This window comes from Rhinolophus sinicus, linkage group LG04 (genome assembly GCF_036562045.2).
Source record: "Rhinolophus sinicus isolate RSC01 linkage group LG04, ASM3656204v1, whole genome shotgun sequence".
NCBI lineage: Eukaryota > Metazoa > Chordata > Mammalia > Chiroptera > Rhinolophidae > Rhinolophus > Rhinolophus sinicus.
Window position 1 is genome coordinate 139,931,234 of NC_133754.1, and position 26,367 is coordinate 139,957,600.

The following is a 26,367-nucleotide window of genomic DNA, read 5'->3' on the forward strand; positions in this document are numbered from 1 at the left end:
ATATGGTAATAGAAGGAGAATTGACTTTGGGTGGTGAAAACACAATGCAATATACAGATGATGAATTACAGAATTGTATACTTGAAACCTATATAATTTTATTAACTAATGTCACCCCAATAAATTTAATTTAAAAAATTTAAAAAGAAGTAGAAAAAAAATGCATTGAACTGAATGAAAATAACACAACATATCAAAATTAAGGAGATAGCCAAAGCAATACTTATCAATGAAATGCAAGTGAAGACCACAATGAGATACCATTTCATACTCATTCGATAGGCAAAGATTAAGTCTTTTAAAAACTATGTAAGCAGCAAGGTTTGCTATGACTGCTCAAGGTTATCTTGAGAAATGCTTACAATAACCCTACCTCATGATAACTCACTAACTCTCAAAGAACTATCCTCCCGTTCCTTGCCTTTGCATGGCTGGTACTGGCCTTAAACAGCGTAGCTATAGAATTTCTTGTTTCCTGACTCTCTCATTTGGTTCTGATATTCCTATCTTCCTTCTATAGCAGAACTCAAAAGTGAGATTGTTTATTCTTTATACAATTTGGGGAAGCTTAAATAATCTTCCCTCTCAACCTAAACCATTTCACTAATTTACTGCTTCAGTGAACTGATTTTGTGTGGGGGTGGGTGTGTCTAATTGTATCTTTAACAGTTGTTGAGATTTTGACACCAATTTATTTGTAATAATGAACTTGGGCCCACAGAAATATCAGGGTAGATTAAAACAGAGCACACTCCCAAATATTTCACTAATATCATAATTCCCCTGTTGCCTTTCTGAAGTATTCAATGACATTCTGTTGTCATTCTCCTAATAATAGGAATCCTCAATAAATATTTAAGTGTAATCATCATTACAATGAACATACATTATGAATATCATGTATGATATAGGCTACATACATTTGTAGTAAAGCAGTTTATATTATCATCATTTAACTACCTTGTTACTGATTGAAAACATTAAATAAACCCATCATTTAAAAAAATTACTATTGTTTGGGAGGCTGCAAGCTCAGTGAGGGCAGAACTCTGTGTTATTCATTGCTCTGTCTCTAGTACGTGATATGGTATCTAATACATAGTGAAATCTTTCGATTGAGCAAATATATTAATCCCTGTGGCTACCCTGTTTTAATTTACTGGAATTCAGGAATCTCAATTCTTTCCCAATAAAAATAATAACTAAATATGGCTGGTGGTTATTGAATACTTACTGTATGCACAGAATTGTGCTGAGGATTTGTATGCATTAGCTTTAGGACATTATTTTTATTAATACATTTAATATCATCATTTGACAGGTGAGCAAACTGAAGTTTAGAGCAGTCTGGGGTTTGCCCAAATTCACAGGGCAAGTGAATAATGGTACCCAAATTGAGCCACGTCACCACCTAGGCTCTTAATCTACCCTCGTTCTTTCCCTACGCCTCTGCTCAACAAGGGCTTTCAGCTCCACAGTTCACATAGAAGTGGGGGCTCATCCTACATGGACCATTAGTTTGAGTTCATGACTACAATACTGACCTCCTCTTGGCTTCTGTTATTAGCAGATCTCTGATTCATCATTCTTCTCATTTTGGGACACTGAGTTCTTTGCAGAATTTCCAAAACCTGAAATTAAAAAACAAAACAAAACATATTCATGAGTATTTCTGGTCTCATGTCTCCTATCTTCTTTTTTCTCCTTTCCTTAAATGTAAGAGCTTTCTAGGGAAAGAGTATTATTTTTCCATTGTTGCTATAACAAATTACCACATGCTTTGCGGCTTAAGACAACACAAACTTATTATTACAGTTCTGTAGGTTAGAAGCCCTACATGGACTCATGTGATTGGATTGGACCCACCCAGACCATTCAAGATCATGTAACTGAATCAGATCTGCAAAATCCCTTTTTACTATTGAAAGTAACCTATTCACAGGTTCTGAGTATTTGAACATGGACATCTTTGTGGAGGCTGTTATTCAGCCTCTATGTAACTCCATCTTCTATATTCCATAGGGGATTTCTTCATTTAGAGTTCCCTTTAGTCGTTATAAGTCTGTTCCACCAATTTCATTCAGTTTATTTCGTCGTCACATTAATACCTCACTGTGTAGGGAATACAACAGTAGATGCTGCAGGGAAAACCAAATCACAAGAAGCATATACTATGGCTCAGGACCTTGAGATGTTTACAGCCTTGTTGGACATACATGAAATAGAATAATTTATTAGATTAAGTAGAGTCTTGAGTTGTATCTAGAATTAAATATGCAATTTAAGACTTTTATCCATTTGATAATTTGGAGAGATATGATTTTAAAAACATTTAAAAACCTCTGTTATTTTCAGTTTTCACCTTCAATGTGATCATGAGAAGTATTTGCAGATAAGGAAAATGAATCTCCAAAAGGACTAAATAAATAACTTATCCAAAGTCATACAGATAATAAAATGAAGAGCTTTGTTTAAATCCAATTGTGTCTGACGCCAAAGTAAATACTCTTTCCACCTATGCATCTAGACATAACTAAATAGTTCACCCCAAAATGGATTCTGATTCCTTACATTTCTAGTTGGACATCAAGCCATTGTTTATTAAAGAGCTCCACGTACTACAACAAAGAATAGTCTTATTTATTTTGTTTCTGTATGAGGTAAGTCTAGGTGATGAGTTTAAAAAAACTGAGCTCTCGTCTCTTTGAAAGTGACGCACTTTGTTTTACTTAGTATGTGTTGAACAATGGCTTTCCAGACACAACTGACAAGTTTTGTTTCTGGGTATTCATTTGATACCTACCACTTTAAAACTGAAAAGTGATATGTTGACTTGAGTTCATTAACAACGGCATCTACAATAAATATATGGTATGCCTGACAGATATCCTTTTTCAGTAACTCCTATAAAAACAAGCATAATAGACTCAAAATTCTTATGGAAAAATTAAGCATAGTGGATTAAGAGGAAGCATTTTATGATTTCCATAGACATTCTTTCCAAAGTACCTGGCCACAGTTTAGTTTTCTTAGTAATATAAGGAAATACTAACTAAAACTCGACACAGATAAAGCAAAACTTGAGAAGAAATAGCATAGAAAAGGAGGAAAAGGAGGCTCAACCAACCCCTAAGCAAAGTGAGATATGAAGCAGTTGTTGAGGAATTCCAGAGACTTGAGAAGTCTGACTTCTCTGCAGTGTGGTAGGAAGTTGAGAACAGGTAGTCATCACCCAAGAGGATAAGTATTCTCTAAAGCCCACACATGGAGAGATGGCAAAACTTCTTCACAATGGAGAGCATGTTTGATAAAAATAGTACTAAGTTTGGGGACAGAGAGGAAAGAGGACACCTTAATGCTTTAACTCTCTCCCCAACTCTTCATTTTTCTGTTCTCTCAAAATAATTGTATTTTACTTTGTATAGGACTTGAGAAACGGTTTGTGTGCCTCTCCAAAGGGAGAGAAAGAGCCAAAAGTAGATTCAAAATTGGCTAATTACTTATCAAGTGACCTTGGGTAAGTCACTTAAATTTCTTTGGATTTCAGTTCTTATAGTTGTAAATGACAGGACTGGGCTAGATTGGCTATAGGGCCCATTTTAATTATATATATTACTATATATATTACTATATATATATATATATATATATATATATATATATATATATATATATATATAGTAATTCTCTATAAACAATTGTGGAAAAGTCTAAAAACAATTCTCATGACCAAGGTGAAAGTAAAAAGTGAAGCATTTATGGTTTTATATCATCCAGGTTCGAAATCAGCTCTTCTAGTTGACTTGTACAATAATACATGAGTTCCATTTTGATTGAGGTTTCAGTGATCCTGTTATATTATTCCCTCTGCCCACTACAAAATAGTCAGACTTGGAAAGGAAATAATAATTTTCAGGAATAATATCAAAATCAAGCTCATCCTAAATGTAAGGCAGTATCTTGGGATCCTGAAACAGAACAAGGAAAACAATGGAAAAACTGGTGAAACTAGAATAAAGTATGCAATTTGGTTAATAGGCAATTCCAATGTTATTTCTTACTTTTGACAAATAAGATGTTAACATTAGAAGATACTGGGGAAAGAGTATATGGGGACTCTATACTATTTTGCCACTTTTTAATAATTCTAAATGTTCAAACATTTTTTTAAAAAAATGTTATTTAGACAAATTAAATAAACCTTTGGGAATTATTACTCTTCTTAGTTTGATCTACCCATATTTTAGCAGATTTTTGAAAAAACTCTCCTATCTAACACTTCTTTTATGTTCACTAGATTGTTTAATTGATTTTTCTTCCTCCTCATTCTGCAAAGTCTCTGTGTACTTCACAGCCTCCAGCACTGTCCTTCATAGAGAGTCTGTGCTCGGGGATGTTTGTTAACCACACAAGAAGGATAAGATACTGATGCTCAACTCACAAATGGTGTGTGAGGGAAGGAAGTCATTATTTCTAAGAGAGATGGTTGCCCCATTGACCTGATTTCCCTGGAGTTTTAGTATTCTCAATGCTTAATGGTCTGCTTTGTCATGAAAAATAATCAGGGCACTTGACCATAAGCAATAAGAAGGAAAAGGTCCCAGAATCACTTTTGGTATCTGTTGTACTACTGTATTTTTCCTTTTCCATGTCTCTATTACACATCTTCCCTGAAGGTACAATATAGTTCAGTCTTGCAAATAATTTTCAAAAATAAAAATTCATGCAGCCTGAAAATGGGCAATGGCTCCAGTTGCATTTTCCAGGCTGCTCACTTCCCTTTGCTTGCATTCTTTCCCTACTCTGTGCAGCACTAATAATGGTGAAAGTAACAGAAAACTAATAGGCCCTCAATTTCATACAAACTTCAGGGAAAAATTCAGAAGGAGGCCCCAAGGCTCTTCCATCTTACAGTAGATACTTAATTGAACTAACTTCCTGGTTTCGTCTATGTCTGTCTTGATATTGCTTAAATAAGTAGAGGGGACCATGATTATTTGATGGCCTATTTTAGAAGTCCTGTGGCATATAGTTGGGAATGGGGATGATGAAAACAGATGGCATACAGCAAGGTCCAGTGTAGTAACTTTTGAATTCTTTTGTCTGTGTCCCTCAGTAAGAAATCTATTTTCCTGTATCACAGTACACACACATTATAATTTCATGATAAAACACCCTGAATACACAGGGTACACCCTGATGTTTCCTATTCTACTTAGTTCTCTATTTCATTAAAACAAAAATAATAGTTGTAACCAACTGACGTGACATGAAACTCAGTTTGTAAAACTCTATGGAGTAGAAATAAGGTTCCAGAATTCGGCCCAGATAGATTGCTCTGCAGTCTAGTTTGGACAATTGTCATTGAAACCATGAGCTCAAATTCCCTTAATCTCTTTTCTACTTAGCTTTCTCACCTGTAAAACCAGGAAGATAAACTTACTTTGGAGGGTGGCTTTGAGAATCTCAGCAATGATGCATATAAAAGTACTAGGCACTAGGCACATAGTAGGACCTTCATAAATGTTCTCTCTCTCACACACCCCCACCTGTTATATCATTTTATAGTAGGTGGATTCCCCTTGAAAGAAATAATCTCAGGGACACACCTAGCTCTTCTCCATCCCATATTTATAACTCTACTCAGACCCCAATGTATTGCAGAGCTACAGCAACACCGAAGGAACAGAGAAGTGGCAGGAAGGCATAAGTCTTGGATTCCAGTGCCTTATTGGGAATTTTTTATAGCTAACAGTGTGGGTAGAAACAGGCAGGCAAATTCTGGGCATGGAGTCAAGCTGCGTTTCTAAGCCTAGAGAGCAAGGAATATAAAAATGGTTTTCCTCCCTTGCCTTGCCTCATTGTCTGCACCACCTCTATTAGTTGATCCACAGACACCCTGGGCAACATGAAGAGGATCTGATCTAAGGTGTTAGCTTCATTCAGCTGCACCTGTGCAGAAACATTAGTTAATGTCTCATTGAAGTGTTCCACATGTTTCTTTCACCTCAAGCTGGCTTAGTGACGGCATTCTCACATGCTCCCTTAATCCTGGCCCCCATAAATCCTTTTCAAGACCCTCCCTCCATTGTCCTTCCCATCCATCAAGAGCTCAGTGAAATCCCTTGGCATGTGCAATACATCTTTTCCCTGAGCGCATTCACAAAGAAACCCTGTCATTGCTGTTATTTTCCACCTCCATTTTCTCTCCCCATCTTTGTGTTTGAGTGGGTGTGTTTGTGTGTAGTGTGTATGGTAGGGAGGGAGGCGGGTGGTGAGAGGACAGGCTGGTAGACAGCTCTACGTATGGTGAGGATGAAGAATGGCATGGGAAAACTTAGAAGAAGGTAAGGATGAGTGGGAGAGATGATCCAATGGGGCAAATGTAAGTCCTAATTGATTCTCTGCAATCTTACTTACGATGTGTCTATACACATGAACTAGACTGAATTCTACCAGTAACAGTGACTGGGATCACTCTCTCCAAATAATATTGTAATCCTGAAACCTTCCCCTTTTTTTATATCCAGAGGAACTGAAAAAAACAGAATCGCTGTCTGGAAAGGTAAAAGAATATTAAATTCTCCACCACCCCCTTGGAGGGGATAAACACTTCTCAATTAATTCACTTACATATTTTTAATCTCTTTATCATTATTGGCCCCTTTGGAGAAAAACTGATTTAATTAAAATTTTATTGCTATAAATAGTATAATGTAATTAATTAAAATAATTTACATTTAAATTATATTTAATTTTTTCTTAATGAGGTAAATTAAATACTAATGAATATTTGTTGGGTATGATTGAGCTTTGGAGGGTCACAAACCACTGTAATATCTAAGTTTTTTTCATCCACCTAGAACCAATTTTTGCTCCTTTGTGGCCAATATTCCTCCTGTGAGAAGACATGATTTACTCTGCCCTTTGTATGTATTGATCACCAGTGGATGTTATCTCATTAGACTTCTTCCCTCCTCCACAGAGAGAGCTGCAGATAGAATCAATAAGTGATAGAAAATTATTGTCTAGGAAGCAATGATGTGACACCATTGTCTTCAGAAACTGTTCAATTTTTATATTTTGGCTTCAAATAACTCTTGTTTTCAGTTCTTAATGTCTTCCTGTTTTCAAGTGACAGTATCACTAATCTTTATTTAAAAAACTATGTATACTCATTACAAAAGATGTTGAGACTAAAGATAGTTATAAGTTAACTACCAATCCTTCATGATCCTATTGTGCACTCTGAAGTAAAGCTAGACTTTTATGCACATAATCCCAATACGTGCATTGCAAAAATAGAACTAGATGATACATTTCATTTTTTTCTCTCATTTTCTTTCACTTTACAATATATCACAAATATCCATTTGTGGACTTTTAATGACAGTATAATTTTCCATTGGGTAAATATATTATAAATCATTTGCTCAGTAATCTATTTGGACACATTTAAATTGTTTCTAATATTTGCTATAGTAAAAATATTTTGTGAGGAATATCACCATGTGTATGATTTTGCCTACTTGTCCTATTATTTTATAAGAACGGATTCCTAATGGTAGAATTATTAGCTCAAAAAGGATTCACAAATTAAATGTAGATGCATATCGCCATATTCCCCTGCAGTCTAAACATTTTTAAATGATATTGTATGATGTTGCATTTCTTTGTGCACTACTAAGGTTAAATACCTTTTATATGCATATCGACTTTCTTTTTTTTTTTCCATACTGACCTTTGCTTTTATACTTCTATGACTTGCCTGTTTAAGTTAAAAATAGAGAGGAATATAGAGTATAAAACTCTCCTGTCCGGTATTAACAAATGTTACTATTTGTTTCAGTAAAACACCATAAAGTTTAATTCTCCTCCTTAGCTACTGGAAGAAACTACCATCCTGAAGTGAATGTGTCAATTGCCCATCCTTGTTTCTATTGAAAAAAAAAAGTTAACTTCCTTTGCTCTGCTGAAATCTTTTTTTATTTTTTATTAGTTTCAGGTATATAAAACACCATAATAGTTAGACATTTACACCCCTCACAATCTGATAACACCTCCCCCCAATCTAGTACCCCTCTGACATCATATATAGCTGTGACAGTACCATTGACTATCTATATTCCCTATACTGTACTCTAAATCCTGTGACCATATATTATATATATGGTCTGACAATTAAATTCATGAACTTGTTGCAATGATGTTGCTAACCTTTTTTAATATCAGAGGGATGATTCATTATGAATTTGCACCAACTGGACAAACAGTTAACCAAGTTTATTATTTGGAAGTGCTGAAAAAGCTGCGTGAAAAAGTTAGACGACCTGAATTTTTCGTCAATAATTCATGTCTCTTGCATCGCGACCCCAGCTCACATGGCACTGTCTGTGAGGGAGTTTTTAGCCAGTAAACAAATAACTGTATCAGAACACCCTCCCTACTCACCTGATCTGGCCCCCAATGACTTCTTTCTTTACCAGAAGATAAAGGAAATATTGAAAGGAAGACATTTTGATGACATTCAGGACATCAAGGGTAATATGGTGACAGCTATGATGGCCATTCCAGAAAAAGAGTTCCAAAATTGCTTTGAGGGGTGGACTAGGCACTGGCATTGGTGCATAGCTTCCTAAGGGGAGTACTTCGAAGGTGACTTTAGTGATATCCAGCAATGAGGTATCCAGCAATGAGGTATGCAGCACTCTTTCTACGATAAATTCGTGAACTTAATTGTCAGGCCTTCGTAAGTTATGTTTCAGTTCCTGAGCCGGAAGGTGGAATGACCTCCTGGCTACTTTCCCATGAGACCAGACAGAAGGATGAAAGAAAAGACCTGAAGAAATGATTTATTACCCTTACCTCACCGCCCAACAACCAGCGCCCCGAATGACCCTTAGCCTGTAATCCGTGGTGTCTTGTGATTTTGCCCTATATAATCTGTGACCTACAGGCTACTGGGGAGTCGGTTTGCTTAGAGTACAAGCTCCTTGTATCTATATCTGCCCACCCAGTATTAAATTATTTTTTCTCTCTATACTGCAAATTTCTGCTCATGCATTTCTTTGAGCCAGTGCACACAAGCAGGCAGACCCAAGGAAAAACATTGGGGTTCTGGTAACACTTGGGTTTCCTCATCTATTAGTTTCCTGTGCATATTCATTTTCCCTTTTTCCTATTGCATTGTTTTTCATTTTCTTACTGATTAGTGAGACTTTATTAAATAACCTGGATACTACACTTTGACTCATACTTGTATGGCCTAATTTTCTTTCTGTATGATCTGATACATTAGGCGTTTATGTAAGATTTTCATGTAATGTAGTCACCATATTCATTAAGTTTGTTATTTTGTACTTTGCTTTCGGTATTTTGCAATTCCTTCTCTGTCACCAAGAAAAAATATACTCTGTATTTTCTCTTAAATGTCTTCATGTTGTTTTCCACTTTTAGGAATTAATTTTTCTTGTTATGTATCAGATAAGAATCACACATATTGATATTTTGTATATTTTTCCTAGCATCATCTATTAAATAATCTTTCTCTTACGGATTTGTATTACCACTCATTGTGTTACTATAATATACCAGTGTTTATGTGGTGTATTTTCATATAACACATAATATTTTCATACTTATTTGGGTTCATTTCTTGGTTCATTATCTGTTTGTCTATTTTTTTTCTGACACTGTATCAATGCTACATCTAATTATTGTCAATGCCAATCTAATTATTAAAGCTTATAAATGTTCTTGATATCTGCTGCTATGTGAGCAAATCCTACTTTTGTTCTTCCTCAATGAAATTGTGATGATCATTCTTGGAACTCTATGTTTTCATATAAATTCTAGAAGTACTTCGTTAAGTTCCTGAAAAATCTTGTTACAATTTTTTTGGAATTGTGTAGATTTAATTGGGTAAGCATTGATAACTTTATGACATAAAGCCTTTCTAAATATGAACATTTTTTCAGTTCTTTTTCCATGTTCTTCAATAAATATTTATAATTTTCTCAACAAGCACATTAATCAATATATAATATATTAGTAGTATATTATAATAGTAATAAAATGAATAACCATAATAATCAATAACTTACATAGCTAATATATATTAATAATATATTATCTATATATTACCTATTTTTCTTCAAAATGTATGGCCAGTTTTCATGACCTCCATATTAGTTTCCTAAGGTTACTATAACAAGGCATCATAAACTTGGAGGTTTAAAACAACAACCATGTATTGTCTCACAATTCTGGAGACTAGAAGTCCAAAATAAAGAAGTCAGAAAATCTGTGCTCTCTCTGGAAACTGTACAGGAATCCTTCTTTGCCTCTTCCTGGCTTATGGTGGGTTGCCTGAAACCTTTGGTGTTCCTTGGCTTACAGACACATCACTCCAATCCTCTCTTTGTACGTGGCCTTCTCCCTGTGTATTTCTGTTTTCACATGGCTGTCTTTATATAAGGACACCAGTCATATAGTATTAGGGCCCCCCCCCCTACCCCAGTATGACCTTATTTTAACGAATCGTATCTGCAATGACCCTATTTCCAAACAAAGACACATTCTGTGTTACCAAGGGTTAGGACCTCCACATAGCTTTTTTGAGGGGGCCACAATTTAACCCATAACACTCCACTTCTATAGTCTCAGTCTAAGCCACAATTGTCTTTCATGTCAACTACTGAAATTGTCACCAAATTGCTTTTCCTGCCTCCACACTGACCTCATGTCTCAACACACACACACACATACACACACACACACACACACACACACTCACCTGCATACACACAAGTCTATTTCCATATTGCATGCCAAATCATTTTCAAGCTTACTTTCAACGTCTCTCCCCTATTTAAAAATCCTCCAATAGCTTCCTATGATCAGCAGATGAAAACCCAATGTCTGGCCCTACAACGTCTGGTAGGTAGGAAGCTACCCAACCTCCTCTCACTGACTTTCCTCCAGGACCTCTAGTCTTCCGTTGGCTTCAAACACTTCAAGCTCATTGCTGTCTTAATGCCCTTGCCTATGCTCTTTCTTTTTTTAGAACATTTTTCTAACTTTTGCTATCACAAAAATATCATGTAATTGTCTTTTCTCTCTCTGGCATATAAAATTTTCCTCACTTCTGGATGATTCCCAAATACCTTACAAACAGGCTTTAACATGGAACATATTAAAAACAAACACCCCAAATCTCTTTCTTGATTTCACAGCTCTCTCCAGATAATACCTTATATTATACTTCCCTTCATAGCAAAACTCCTTACAAGAGTTGTCCAGGCTCAGTACCTGTAATTCCTCTCTTCCCATTCTTTTCCTCTTTCTCTTTTTAGCGTTTCTTTTAGAAAAGTATAGAGACTACTACAAAAAACTCTCCTGTACCCATAATCAAATTCAATAGTTATCAACTGTGACCAATATTCCTGTGCTCTGGATTATTCGGAAGGAATCCCCGACATCATACAATTTCATCTATAAATATTGTAGTATACATTTCTAAAGGTAGGGACTCTAAACAAACAAACAAAAATACTCGACTACCACATTGAAACAAAATTAGCAAAACCTCTTAATATCATCAAATACTCAGTCTTATTATTTTCCCAATAGTATTGCAACAGAAGTGCATCAACTCTGTGTTCACCAATGGCTGGTGTTAACAGGATTACATGATAATTTTCATCCTGACCATATCTTTTTCCTAGGTCTATCATGGAATGATTTTTTTTTCTGTTCGTTCTTATTTTTGAGGGGTTTTATAAATATAATTAGGCCCATTCTGTCTGATAGGTTCAAAATAGGAAAAATGCTACAAGGTCTAAAAGGATGAAAATACATATGAAAGTAGAGGCAATCAAAATAATTGAAAGTGTTCACAAGAGATATCATTAGAGAGTGAAAAGGTGAGTCCCCCGTTACGAAAATATTTACTATATCTGTCATTAATAAAACAGTCATTAAGAGTAAAGAATTTGTATAAATCAATAAGAAAAATGTAAACAACATAATTGGAAAAAAGATGGGAAAATATTGAACAGACCCATCACCAAAGAGGATACCCAAATGATCAATAAACAAAGGAAAAAATGTCAAACTTCCTTAATCATCAGAAAAATACAAATCAAATGCACATATGAATGGCTAAAACTTCAAACAACAAAACTAAGTGAGGGCAAAGATGTGAAGAGACTGTAACTCTCATACACCATTCAAGGGGGGTTAAATACATCTTTTAGAAAACTAGCAGTATCTACTAAAGCTGAAAATATGCATACCATCTGACCCAGCCATTTCACTCCTAGGTAAATACCAAACAGAAATACGTATGTATGTGCACCAAAAGTTATCAAAATCTCCACTGTAGAATTATATGTAAGAGTAAAAAAAAAAAAAAAAAACAACTGAATTTCCATCAACAGTGAAACAGATACATTTTGATAAAAATCATGCAATAGGATACTATACAGTAATGAGAATGAATTTGCTACACTGAAAAAATGTGGATAAAATTCACAAATATGATACTTAGCAAAAGAAATGAGACACAAAAGTTATACTATACAATTTTGTTCATATAATGTCCAACACAGGCAGATCTATCAACGGTGATAGAGAACAGAAAAGTGGTTACCTATGGGGAAGGATTTAATGACTGGGAGAGGTTGCAAAGGGGGCCTCTGGGGTGCAGATAATGTTCTATTTCTTGTGATGGTGCTTAAATGGATGTGTTCACACTGGGGAAATTCAGCTGTACATTTATCACCTTTCACTTTTCTGCCTGTATGATATACTTGAACAAAAACTTTAAATAAAAAGTAATCCTAGGCCTTTTGCAGACAACCATCAAGAATAGCAAGGAAAAAAGTTAATAATGCTCAGCAAAACAAAGATGATCATTTGCTAATGGAGGAAACATTCTCTGTGGTGTGGGTTTTGACTGAAGTCTACAAACGTAAATGACTACAAAGGGCATGGCCTTCAAAAACATGAGTGACGGGGCCAGGTGTGAGGCCGTAGGGATTAAATGGATAGCACCATTTCCAGACAAAATGCAAAACTAAGTTACTTCATCTTTAAAAACACTCTGTGCACATAATGCCCAGACCAATGGGTGTCTAGGTTAGTATGGCTGGGACTACTTTGTCTGCAAGAGAAAGCAAAAACATGTCTTTGCACATGCCTTTTTTTAATAGGTCAACTAAAGGAAACAGCAGGCTTATCTGTGACACTTAAATGAGGTGAAGAATAAACTTTAACTGAAGAAGCAATATTGAAATGTGTCCATAGGACAAGAGCCTGTTTCTCTTGGTAGCAACCATGAGACCTGGTGGCAATACATATCGATGTCCCTCCTGCTGCAAACCATGTAGCTACTTGACATGGTAGGATTTGGAATCCTGCAAGGAGTGGACGCTCTTCCTGTGGGAACAAATATGTGGAAGCTAATCTTGCCTCCTCTTTCCAGGCTTAGAGAACTAGAGAGCATATAGTCTTGGAATGATAAAGTGGAAATACCTTGCTGGTTAGCCAGTCCCCTATTTGTAGAGGGGTGAGGAGATTAATAGAGTGCCAGCCATGGCGTCAGAATTACTGAGTTCAAGTTCTGGCTCTGCCACTCACTAGCCTCTTTGTGACCTGGGTAACTTACTAAGCTTTTCTCCATCTGTAAAATGAGGAAGAGTAACTCCCATTCTAAGGGAGAAAGCATGAATCTAGTCCACAAACTTGAGTTTGTAAGAAATATCACCTGTTTTCCTTTTAATCAACTTGAGTCCGTCAGTGTGCCAGCAGTAACCAGATGGCCCACTCCAAGGGAGTGACCTAAAAGGGGTTTAATGAAAGAACTGCTTACAGCATGTGAGCAGAGTTAAGGAAACTAACAAGGAATGGCAACACAGGATTTAACAAGTAGCTGCGACCTCTCCTAAGCCTAACTGGGCAGGGGGCAGAAAAAATGTTACCAGATCAGTGAGAGAGCTAGAGCCTTAAAAGAGGGGCTGATAACCAGGAGCTGTGGCCCCAGAGACACAGCCACTGCCAGCACAGTGACCAAGAAGAAGAAAGCTAAGACTAGTACCTGAACTCTGCTCCTCCCACATTCCTATATGTGCTCCCATCTCTCATTGGCTGAATCCAAGTGGACGTCAGAAGACCAGAGAAAGCAGCTGATGTATACCATGGCCGTGGGCCTCCCTGGGCACAGAGCAGGGAACACAAGAGCAGAGTAGATCTAGGAGTGGGGAACTCAGAAAAAATTAGCAAATTACTTATTTCTGCCCTCATCTCCTGTCCCATTGTCAGTTTTAGTCATTATTTCCCACCTGCTTCTACCCAGCCCTTGGTGGTTGGCCAAGCTCCTGGGATGTTCCTCAGTACCAAAAGACTGGGCAAGCCCTGTGGTCACTGGTTTATGTCAGTAACTTCTCAGGGTCTATTGGCTCAGATCCAATGGTTCCTTCAGGTCTAGAGGTCCAGGTGAGTTCTCTATGCCATGACTCTGAACTTTTGACCTCCACACAGCTCCACATAATTATTTCCAGTGGAGGTCATGCCACCTCCCCAAGGTACTTCAAGAAACACGAGTTCCCTCAACCTCTGGAACTTCTAACCTCTGTCTACTTCTCAATCTCTGGGCACCCTATCTACCTATATATCATATGTCTATTCTCTCTCTCATCTATCCTCCGTTTATGTCTGTCTATCTATCTATCTATCTATCTATCTATCTATCTATCTATCTATCTATCTATCTATCTATCTCTATTATCTATCTATCTATCAATCAATCAATCATCTATCTATCTATGTGTCTATGTAGCTAACAACCAAGGACAGGCACATTTTCCTCTCCCTTACCCATCCAGCCTAGCAACGTTATTATACTCTACAGTAAGCTGAAGTTTTCATAAAAGACCAAGAAACTCATTTTTCCAGAAGTTTTTATAGGATTTCCCTAGGCAAATAGAAACAGAGGACCTAGATATTTGTTCAGAAACCAGGAGGGAAAAACTTTTATCTTTTTTCTCCCCTCAACCCCCTCATTACTTCTAAGGCTACAGTGGCATCATTTCTGCTTGTGGAACAGCCCCAGTTTCTTCTGGCCTTAGGAACTTTACGCTTGCTGTTCTCTTTTCTCAAACACTCCTTCTCTGGCTTGATGAACAGCCTGGCTCCTTTTTATACTTTTGGTGGTACCTCAAATGCCTTTTCCTCAGAAAGGTCTTCTCAAGCAATCCTATTTTAAAAGGCTTTCTAGTATCTTCTTTATTTCTGCCAGCATCTCAAACTATGCTGTGTGCTTATTCAATTTACTGGTTTATTGTTTGTCTCCCCCAAATAGAAGTCTGGCCTGTTTATCTCAGTATTGTCCTTTATGCTAGCCAAAATTGCTTGCCCATAGTAGGAGTAAATACATACCCACTGAATGAATTAAGACATGAGTGAGTGGATTGATAAACCTATTTATTGAAATGAATATCAGTAAATTATCCTGCCACACTGCCTACCTCAAAGAGTTATTCTAAGGATCAAATGAGATAATTACATGAAAAGGCTCAAAGTGTTAGACAAATGTTAGTGTTATTATTCTACAGCTGCGGCTTCTTGCTGGTCGTCTCCTCTGACATCAAGATTTTGACAGCCCATAAGAATTCATCCTTCTCTTCCTTGAAAGAGGGATGGCATGTGACTCAGATAGAGCATGAGGAAAGTCAAAGTGTTATGGAAATATTATACATTCCAGTTGTTTCAAATTCTAAGGCTCTCAAAGTGTTACTTTGTAAGAGACCTATCACTACACCATGATGTAGACAAAAATATAAATAGATATATGGATATAATATACACATAAATAGAGATGATATAAATATAGATATAGAATATATTAATAAATTTGAAAAGTACAAAACATAATAGAAATAATGAGAAAATAGCATCCACTATCTCTTCACCCAAAGGCAACCACTACTGATGTTGCTTTGGTATAATTTCCTTCCCCCATTTTATTTTCTCCTTCCCATACTTAAGTTTGCTTATTTGTTTTTACATGTGTTCATACCAATACCTAGAATTCATAGCAACTCTATTCTGGCTTATTTTAATAATATCGGAATGCTCTCATGTATTGCTGCCACAAAATAGAATATGTCCTTGCCTTCTCTTCCTCTTCCTCCTGTCCTCATCCCCGTTTTCCTCTCTCCCTCCCTCCCCCCACCCCCCCAGGCAGTGGCAGGTACTAGGAAAAACAGGTGGTCTGGAAATGTTTGGTCTTTCCAGACTTTTATGTTGAGAATCTTCATTTGAGTAACCAGGCCCAAGAAAATTAGTAGGACCCAGCCTCACCTGAGTCCTTTGTTAACCAAGCCTTGAGCTCATGAATATTCTTCTTAGGATGCCGGTCTAGTGCTGAAATAAGAGGAAGAGGCAGGCAGCTGACACTTGGAAATGACAGCCATAAAAGGCTGCCACTTATTGAGTATCTCCAATGTTCCAGGTACCCTGGTAAACTGATGTTTACGGACATATCACTAAATTCTCTCACAATTCCTTTGCAATGATTATTATTCCTTTCCCTCATTTAATAGAAGAGGAAATTGGGACTCAGAGAGGTTAAATAACTTGCCCAGGCTCACACATGTAGCAAGTGACGAACTTGAGACTTGAATCCAAAGGTCTAAATTCAGAGCTCATATTCTTCCTAACCAAAAGGAAAATAAACCTGGGGAGCTGAAAATACCAAAATACAAGCAGAAATAAACTCATGTGAGAACTGATTTTAGAAGAAGAAAAGTTCAAGGAAGGAAAAGACATTATATTTTTACCCTTTCCTAGGTGTACAAATCTTACCATCTTTCCCTAATAGGAAGTATTTATTTTGTCTCCAGAATGGAAGTGCTCTGTCACTCAGTAGCACTTAGGGGTACTAAGACACAAGGCATTTTATGAAATGCATACTCTCTCCTATTCCCAAGGGCTCCTCCCCCTCTTCTCATTTCCTTGACCAATTTTTATGTCACAACAAAATCTCATCGTAGCAGCCATGAGTTCTCCAAACATATAAGAAGGACAAGGATTTCATTGTCTCCTTTTACTTTTACTTTCTTACTTTTAATAAAGTCAACAAAGCCATGCCATTCCCACTTTGATTCAAGTAGAAAAAACAAACAAACAAACAAACCAAAAAAACCCAACAATTATTCCTGTCAGGATTTTGCTTCTCACGGCACTTAAGGAATTTGGATGGCATGGCAAGATACCTAGACAGGCTTTTAAAATTCCTGTATTGTTGATACCCCCTTGATGACTGATATACTGTCAGAGCCCCAGCTGCAAGTTGAGACTAACAGATCTCTTTCGCACGTGTTGCAGAAGTCAGAAGGTAAGTCAACTTTCCTTTCTACTTAGCACTTAGCCTTTCCTGTCACCTCAGGACCACTCTCACAGCAAACTTTGGAGAAATTCTAAGTGAAAGAAGAAAACACAGAAGGACAGAGGAAGAAGAATAGCAATTATTCCAAAGATACCATGAAAGTGTACTAAATATGTACACGTGTACAGAAACACTTGAGCGTACTAGCTCAGTCTCTCTCTTGCTCTCTGTCGCTCTGAAAATCTCTGTCTCTCTTTCTGTTACACACACACACACACACACACACACTTATACACACAGTCTTAAAGTCTTCTGCTTTGGTAAAATTACCCAAAGTGTGCTTTTCAAACACTATTCATCCAAGACATTCATATTCCAACTTTTAATCATTTTTTTCTTCTTTTTAAAAAGTGCCTTTAATCTGCATATTTCACTATAGCGTATGAACTCCATACTGTATACAGCTTCAGAGCACAGGATTGTGCATATTTGTGTCAACAATCATAGCTATATATTGTTTTTATTTAAAAAAAAATTAACTGTTAACATTTCCTTGCCATCTCAGGTCTAAATGCCAAACTCCCAACTCTGAAGTTTTTGTCCACCCTGCCCATAAAGACAGACGACTATAGTCTTTTCTCTCTGTGTGTGAATCTTTTCTTGACTCTTGTGCATGATTTATAATCCATGACTTTCTTGTTAGCATTTATGTCATGTTTTCCCAATAGATCACATGCTTCTGGAGGACAGAATCCCATTGTATCACTCCTCACCCTTACATAGCTTCACCACCAAAGCCATCATTCCTGTACGTAAAAGCCTGGTGTAAGGTAGCGCGCCTGTAAGGATACTGCTGGTCTTGATGTCATCGTCCTCCAACACCAGCGTTATTAAGCAATTCAGGCCAGTAAATCTATGCCATAGAAATGTCTCAGATGGGCTTTCTTCTAAACCAGGATCTGTACTGAAAATAAATGTCTCCTAAATATTTCTGTGTTTTCTGTGTTAGTCCAGTAGTTGGTGACGTGCAGTCAATCCCAATGACTTCCAAAAGCTGTTTGTGGGGCATAGACATCCCCTCCATTGTGCATGGATGGCGCTCAGGGTGGATGGAGGTAGTGAGTGCCCACTATCAGGGGCAGTTTCCAATGGTGCTTTCCTGATTGTATTTGGACGCTTCACCTCTAGCATAGTTTCTATGCGACACAGTGGCATTTATTTTTTTAAAGTAATGCTACTTTTATTGCTTTCTTGAGATATAATTTATTAAAGTATAATTTACCTAGAACAAATTGCAGGTATTTAAAAATGTACACTTTGATTAACTTGACCTGTGTATATACCAGTGAAACCATCACCATAATCAAGATACCAAATATTTTCATCACCCACAGAAGTTTCCTTGTGCCCTTTTTCAATCCATCACTACCTCTGCCCCCATCCCTAGGTAACCATTTGTCTACATTCTGTCACTATAAGTGAGTTTGCATTTGCTAGAATTTCACATAAATGGAATTAAACATGGGTGCTCCATTTTTAGTCTGCATTCTTTCATTCAGTAAATAATCTTTAGTTTTATCCATGCTGTTATATGTATCTGTAGCCTGTTCATTAAATGTTGAGTAGAATTCCATTGTATGAAGTGCTCCATTTTGTTTATTCATTCACCTGTTGATAGACACTTAGTTTCCAGTTTAAAGCTACTATGAACATTCATATACAAGTTTTTGTGTGGACATAGGATTTTGTTTCTCTAGGGTAAATACCTAAGACTGGAATTGTTGTGTTGTAACATAGGTGTAGTACATGCTTAGCTTTAGAAGGAAACAGCCAAACTGGTTTCAAAAGTAGCTGCAACATTTTCACTCCCACCAACAATGTGGGTAGATAGTTCTAGTTGCTCCACATTTTCATGAACGCTTGGTATTGCCAGTCTTTCACTTAAGCCATTCTCAAAGTGTGAAATAGTGAAACTAATTTAAAAAAGCAATTTAAACAAAGAAAAATCACCAAGAATATTAAAGTTAAAAAAGCAAGAGAAAAAGAAAGAAATAAAAAGGAAGGGAGGGAGGGAGGGAGGGAGGGAGGGAGGGAGGGAAGAAAGAAAGAAAGAAAGAAAGAAAGAAAGAAAGAAAGAAAGAAAGAAAGAAAGAAAGAAAGAAAGAAAGAAAGAAAGAAAGAAAGGTAGCTGGTACGCAGCCATTGAGTTTCGGGGCGGGGGGGTCGTCCCCTTTCAAACAAGTCCACTTTCTAAAAAAAAAAAAAAAAAAAGAAAAGTGCGAAATAGTATCTTATTATAATTTTATTTGTATTCCCCTGATGACTACTGTTATTCACTCTTTTCATGACTTATCAGTCATTTACAAATCTTCTTTTATGATGTGTCTGTTTAAACCTTTTCCTAGTTTTTATTGGCATATCTATCGCTTATTATTGACTTGTAAGAGTCCTTAATGTATTCTAAATACAAGTCCTTGGTCTGATTTATGTATTATTCACAAGAGCATTTTAAAATCAGTTCTTAAGTGTGTTTGACTACATTTGCTCAATCAGATGTCAGAAATCTTGATAAAGAGGAGATGTTTTGAAATAATTCATTAAATATCGACATAGTAAATTCTAAGTGCCAGGATATCCTAGTAAAATAAACACCACGGAGAAAAATATTTGCCTTCAAGGAGCTCACAGTTAAAGGGAAAACCAAATACACAGGAACAGAGAAGAGAGAGCAGTGCAGTTATTCTTCCTCCATGGAGAGGTCAATGAAGACGGAGCGGAGAGGCCATCTGAGCTGAACATTCAAGGATGAATAGAAGTACGCCACATACACAAACTATGTAAAGAGTACAATACCACTGAAATTAGCTTAGGGCAATAAATAAGTTTGCATTTGAGCTGGAAATCTTAAATAAAAATGCTATACATCACTGTGGGACCATTGGACCCTGTGGGTACAGCCCTACAGACATCAGTGGCAAGCAGGGTACCTTTATAGGAAAGGTATATGCTCCCGGGTCCCTAGTTCATTGCCTTGTACCTAGGAGTGTTCAGTAAATGCACTAAGTAAATTTAATACTAAATAACTATTTAACTAAATTAACTAAAGAAATAAATGAATGTTCATTGTGAGGGATTCAACAACAAACAACACAATGTAATTTTTTTTTTAAATGAACTAGTAAGGCAGACAGGACCTGTGCTCATAGGCATAATGGGCATAAGTGACAAACACAGGAAAAATGTACCTTCCTTTCTGAAGCTTTCCCAGATCTTCCATTCAGGGAAAAATAATTGTAGCCCCTCCTGTCCTGCCATAGAAGGGCAGTCATCACCTTGTGGTAAAACATATCCCTTTATACAGGACAGTTTTGTTATAGACTGAGAGTTAATGCAGGTAGGGTCCATATCTTATTCATCTTTGCATGTCCAAAATTTCCTGCAAATAGCTCAGTTCCTGACATACATTAAGTATTCATCAACTGTCTATTGTTGTGGAAGCAAATGAAAAATACCTAAGTATAATACTAAAAGTATTCAGTGTCCTATGAGATGTACGTATATCCTGTGGGAGGTCAAAAGAAGAAGAGATTAATGGCATCATGCTTGGATGAGGTTAACATTCGAGAGGAAGAAATAGAAGGGAAAGATTTGGGCAACAGGAGGAAAGAGAACTTTGAGTAAAGGAAACGGTGTCAGCAGAAGTGGACACGTACTGAGTTTCTAAGTGAAAAGAGCCCAGCTTGATTTGGCTGGTGCTCAGGATTCATTTATTAATTGGTTCATTATACAAACACATACTCAGCACTAAAAGGAATTATAGATTATGAAAACAATTTTACAAAGAAAAACCCCACTCCCACAGACGAACCAAGCAAACAATTCAGCTTGCTAAAACTCCATGGTTGCCAAAAGTAGAAAACAAGATTCCATGGATCTGGACAAGACAGTTCATTACTCACAGCACAGCGAACAGCAGGAGCATTTGCATGGCTGTGCTGGTTCCCCTGACCCAAAGTCCCCCTGTCCCAAAGGGTTGATGCAGTGGATACATGCCGTGGATTGTGGTGCCAGAGAGGAAGCCAGGGCTCAAGGCTCAGCACCTTTGGTAGCAAGCAGTTAGCAAACTGGTCCCTTTCTCCTCGGGAGCCAGCAGTCTCAGGGGAGTCAGGCTTCAGTTGCCTTGACTGACTTAGTTGCTGTGTGACTAGCCACAGAAATGGCTGAGGGCCAGAAGATGGTTAGACCTTACAGTTGGTATACTCAGGAAGGATGTGCGGGGATCTTCCTGACTCTCCATAGTTTGCCTCCCGCAACATATGTCAAGTCAGGACTAAGAAGTCTGGATTTTCATCTGGATGTAATAAAGAGTTGCTGGAAAGTTTTGAGCAAAAGAGTGATTTAAGAGGCATCAGAGAAAGACTAATCTGATGGCAATATGCATCACAGAATGAAGCAGAAAAGAGGAAGGCAGAGCAATCAGCAGAATGTGAGAGAGGAGCTGCCCTCCAGAAGGAATGGAGAATAGGGGACCAGTGCGAGCTCTCTTGGAACTGGGCTGTGATGAGTCATCACTGAGCACAAGCATATGCAAGGAAGGGGGACGAGAGATTTCACAATTTCAGGTTTACGTCTGACATTTGGCTCATTAAGGCCGTTAGTGTCAGAGAATTGAAGGTCAGGGAATGAGGGTGAGTTGGGAAAACGGGAGCCATGTGGAAATATGTGAAAGCTGGAAATGAGAAAGGAGGTTGGAAAGAAGAAGGTGAAGGGGAAAAGTGTGTCTGTAAGGTAATAAGACTAAACTCACAAATTACCCCAAAATAAACCACTTCATCCCCTTACAGTTCTAAGGAAGATGGAAGCTTGGCCCTGATTTCATCCTGGGAGGCTAAAGTGATAGCTCAAAAGATTTCAGATTCTGCCCTAGCTACGTACTCACTGATATGTAGCTTCATCGCCTCCATCCCCTGTTTTATCAGTCAGGATCAGCCTACCAAGTGATGGAGTTAGCAGAGCCCGTGAGAGCCTGAGACATCAAGGGCTGCTGTAGAGCCACGTCACCCACTTCAGTATGACAGTTGTGTCTTGACCTTAAATGTATTTTATTTTCCCACTCTTGGCACTGTCTGAACAAAGAAAACAAATATTCCTGTTTGCCTTTTGTTTGTTTGGGTCCCAGCCCACGCCCCCTTGCATTGGTGAATCTGTCTTTTAGCAGTTTCATTTTTGTTACCCTAGCAGTGGATCTGGGGAATGGTTTTCCCTATTCACATGGAAATTACATGGGAGCCATTCTTCTGTCTTTCTCCTTCAGTTAGGAGCTGACAGGTGGAGCCCAGAGCGGAGATTTGTTCAGAATTATTCTGTAGACAATGAGGGCCTTACTACCTATTTTCATGTTGTCATTTTTTTTTTCTTATTTTTTAACAAAAAAAGATCTGGCAATTGGAACTTAAGGTGGAAGATTAAACAGTATTTGTCATCATAAACACAGATGGGGAGGACCTTTTCCAAGCTTTGCTTTGCCTGCAGGAACTTGTACAACTGCACTGCCTTTGTCTTTCCTACACAAGAGGGAACTAACCGTGAGGTATTTAATTTTGACCATTAACTATTGCAGGACTGTCTTTCTGGAACAATGTTTTAGCAAAACTGTTATTTTTGGTATCTATGCTACTTTAATTTGTCTGAGATGGAGAAATGGTTTATAAGGAACTCCTTCATTCAGAAGGTACTTTAAGAAAATACGATACATACCATCTCCTACAGATTATTTGGTACAGTTTGTTAAAATTATACCTATTGAGAAATGAGCACAAATAGTCCTGGGTAAGAGAAAGACCTAGAAAATCTGGGTTTTAATCTGAGTAACACCACTGACCAGCCCTTGGCAAGTCAGTGAATCTCTGTTCTCCAGTTTTTCTCTATCTTCAAATGGCAATAAAACCACTTGCCCTGTCTGCTTCACAGGGAAAGGATCAGAAAAGAGAATACAAGTGAAGTGCTTTGAAGAATTGTGAAATACTATAAAGCAGGAATCCTTAGGAGTAGTCTTGAAAATATTAGTTTATGTAAAGTGAGGAAGAATTTATATTAGAATGAGCTGATTTTGTAAAGGTTTATCTGGTATTTAATTGTAAAACTTCAAACCTATATACTGAGAAACAAACATTAAGATTCACAAAATAAAATTACCTGTCAGTATTTCTAAAGACCTCAACCTTCATATAGGTGAACTATGAATCAGAAAATGTAATTATTCTCAATTTTTCACTATTTTGCTTCTGAACTTTTGATTTCGGTGAACTCCAAAAAATGAAGGGGAAAATGCCTGTTTTATACACTTCATTGAAAAAAATTAATTCAGATTTCTTTTGTATTCCTGAATTAAAACATGTCTGGCTTTCTGAAAACAGTGTTTCCTAAGAGGATGATCTAATAATAGATGTTTAAGGAAAAAGTGGCCCCTGTGACTTTTCTCCATTGTTAATTTCCTACCATAGGTTAATGGATGGACTTGGAAAATGGTAGAAAGAACAACTTATTTTCCTGATTCATGCATTATATAGGTTGTGTTACTGCCTAAATATAGTTGGGAAATAATGATTTATACCTAGATGCAAAAATTCATAATTCTTGCGCAACAATCATTTGTTTGAAAATTGGGGGGAGGGCATCTTTTTTCTTTTTCCCCTGTCTTTTTATTATCCTCTAATGCCCCACTGGTTCCATATGAGCCAGATTTGAGATTGCCGGTCTATAAAGAAGATGGGTTTTAACAGGTGCACTGTGAAGTAACAGTTATAAGAAAGAGTAAAAAATAATTTCATTTCCTTGATTTAAGTTGTTATTTGGCTATGCTCCTCCCCATTGTAGAGAGTAAGATTACAAGGAATTACAAAGGAGTCAGACTTAACTTTTGGGGTGATGGCTATATTCATAATCTCTATTGTTGTGATGATTTCATAAATGCATACATACAAGTATGCATAAATGTATAAAAACTTTATTTAACTATGTCTGGTTTGTTGTATATCACTTGTGTGAGGACAGAGCCCCAGAAAGCAGTTTCCAGGCTATGTCAGCCTCACATAGAAAGGTGCTGGCTCAGGTAGTAAATGGCCATCAACTGTGATTGGACGGCCATCAGCTATGGCTAGTTGGCCATCAGCTGTAACCAGTGAGCCATTGGCCACTAATATAACTGCTGTGGCTACGCTAGCAGAAAAATGGGGGCTAGCAAGATGATGGTGGCTGGGCTGGCAAGTGTGGATTGCAGTTAGGATGGCGGTTTGCGGACAGTGTGGATCCAGCCTCCAGTGAGACTATAGTGCCGCCAGCGAGAATATACTAGTATGACTCCCCTACTTATGGCTCCGTGGGTGTTCCTTTTTGGCTTCACCATGTCCTGCGTTCTCTTGTGGGGAGCGGGAGCAGAGACCCCGCCTGCCACCCTGCATGACAACTTGTATCACAATAAAGCTGCTAACAGTCATATAACATAATTTTAAGTGAAAAAAGTTAATGTAACTTTACATGAAATATTCTGGGGTGGAGTTTTTCTCATTGTTCTTTCAGCCAGGGAACCCTGACTTCTTTATCTTTTTAGCAATTTAAAGGCATTCATCATGACCTTTTGTTGACAAAACTTCGTTTTTCTTTTATGTTTATACTGGTATCCAATCAGTTATCTCTTCTTCCCCATTTGAGCAATTGATACTTCTGTTGGTTTTCTACTGCTACATAACAGATTACCACACATGTAGAGGCTTAAAACACCACAAATGTATTATCTCTTACTTTCTATAGGTCAGATTTTCAGGCATGGCCTAACTGGGTTCTCTGCGCAGGATTGTGCCAAGCTGAAATAAAGGAGTTGGCCAAGGCTGGAGTCTTTTCTGTAGGTGACAACCCCTTTCCAAGCTCACTCAAGTTGTTGGTCAACTTCAGTTCCTTGTGGTGGGGGGACAGGCCCCGTTTTCTTTCTGGCTGTCAGCTGACCATCACTCTCAGGTCCTAGCCACAAGGCTCCTTCCACAGGCGGTTTACCACATGTGTTTTTGCTTACTTCTAGGCCAGCAGGAACCCTTGTCTTTTTTAAGGACTTACCTAATTATATCAGGTTTATCCATGAAAGCCTTCCTTTTGATTCACTGAAAGTCAACTGATTAAGAACCTTAATTATATCTACAAACTCCTCTTTGCTATAAAATATAATCATGGGAGTGATATCCCATCATATCCACAGGTCCTGCCCACACCCAGGAACAAGAATCATCCAGGGCATGTCTCCCAGGGGGCTTCACTCTTGGGGGCCATCTCAGAATTCTGCCTCCACAATTACTTGTAATGAAAGCAAAGTTGGACACTTGTTTCATACAATCTCTTTTGGTTCCTTGCTGAGGTTTCAGGTACTAAACATCATTTTAACTTTATTTTTGTCCTTTTCAGTAGTAGCAGAAGAGGGAGAACACTAAAAAGATTCAAGGAATAGGGGTGCGGAAGTGGGTGATAAGAAGTTGAGCCTGGTCTAGCAAAACTCATGAGGTTTCTGAATTGCTGGCCTGGGCAATCTGGGTACATGGAAAGTGGCTTTAACTGAGAACAGAACCAGAGATCCATGGCTAAACATAAGAGACAGTAACGGGGAAAGCCAGAATCAGACACTAGCACTGACACGGTGAAGGGCTAAGGGTCAGGTTGGCCTGAGAATTAACGATTATACCTTGTCAGAAAGACTTACCAAAGGAGGCCACAATATCCAGAAACACCACAATGTAGTTTTCAGGGGCTAGGAAATTGGAGAGTGCTTTATTTGTGTATCACAGCCTTGAGTGGCTAATATCAGCCAACACAGCTGGGCATATATCTGATAGGTCAGTGCAGAGATAGGCATTCTGAACCAAAACTTCAGCTCCTGGAAAAGTGAAATTGGCAAGCACAAAGAAGTGTGTGATCTACTAGGACTAGAGAAGGAC

The 26,367-nt window shown here is 37.7% G+C and overlaps 1 long non-coding RNA gene across 1 annotated transcript in view; it reads right to left on the reverse strand.

The window, feature by feature from the left end:
* LOC141571343 (uncharacterized) overlaps positions 1–26,367 on the reverse strand; it is a 361,216-nt gene that overhangs the window by 169,303 nt on the left and 165,546 nt on the right. The window contains exon 2 of the long non-coding RNA XR_012496105.1: positions 1,545–1,631. This is a non-coding gene — a long non-coding RNA (uncharacterized LOC141571343). The remainder of the gene's footprint in view (positions 1–1,544; positions 1,632–26,367) is intronic.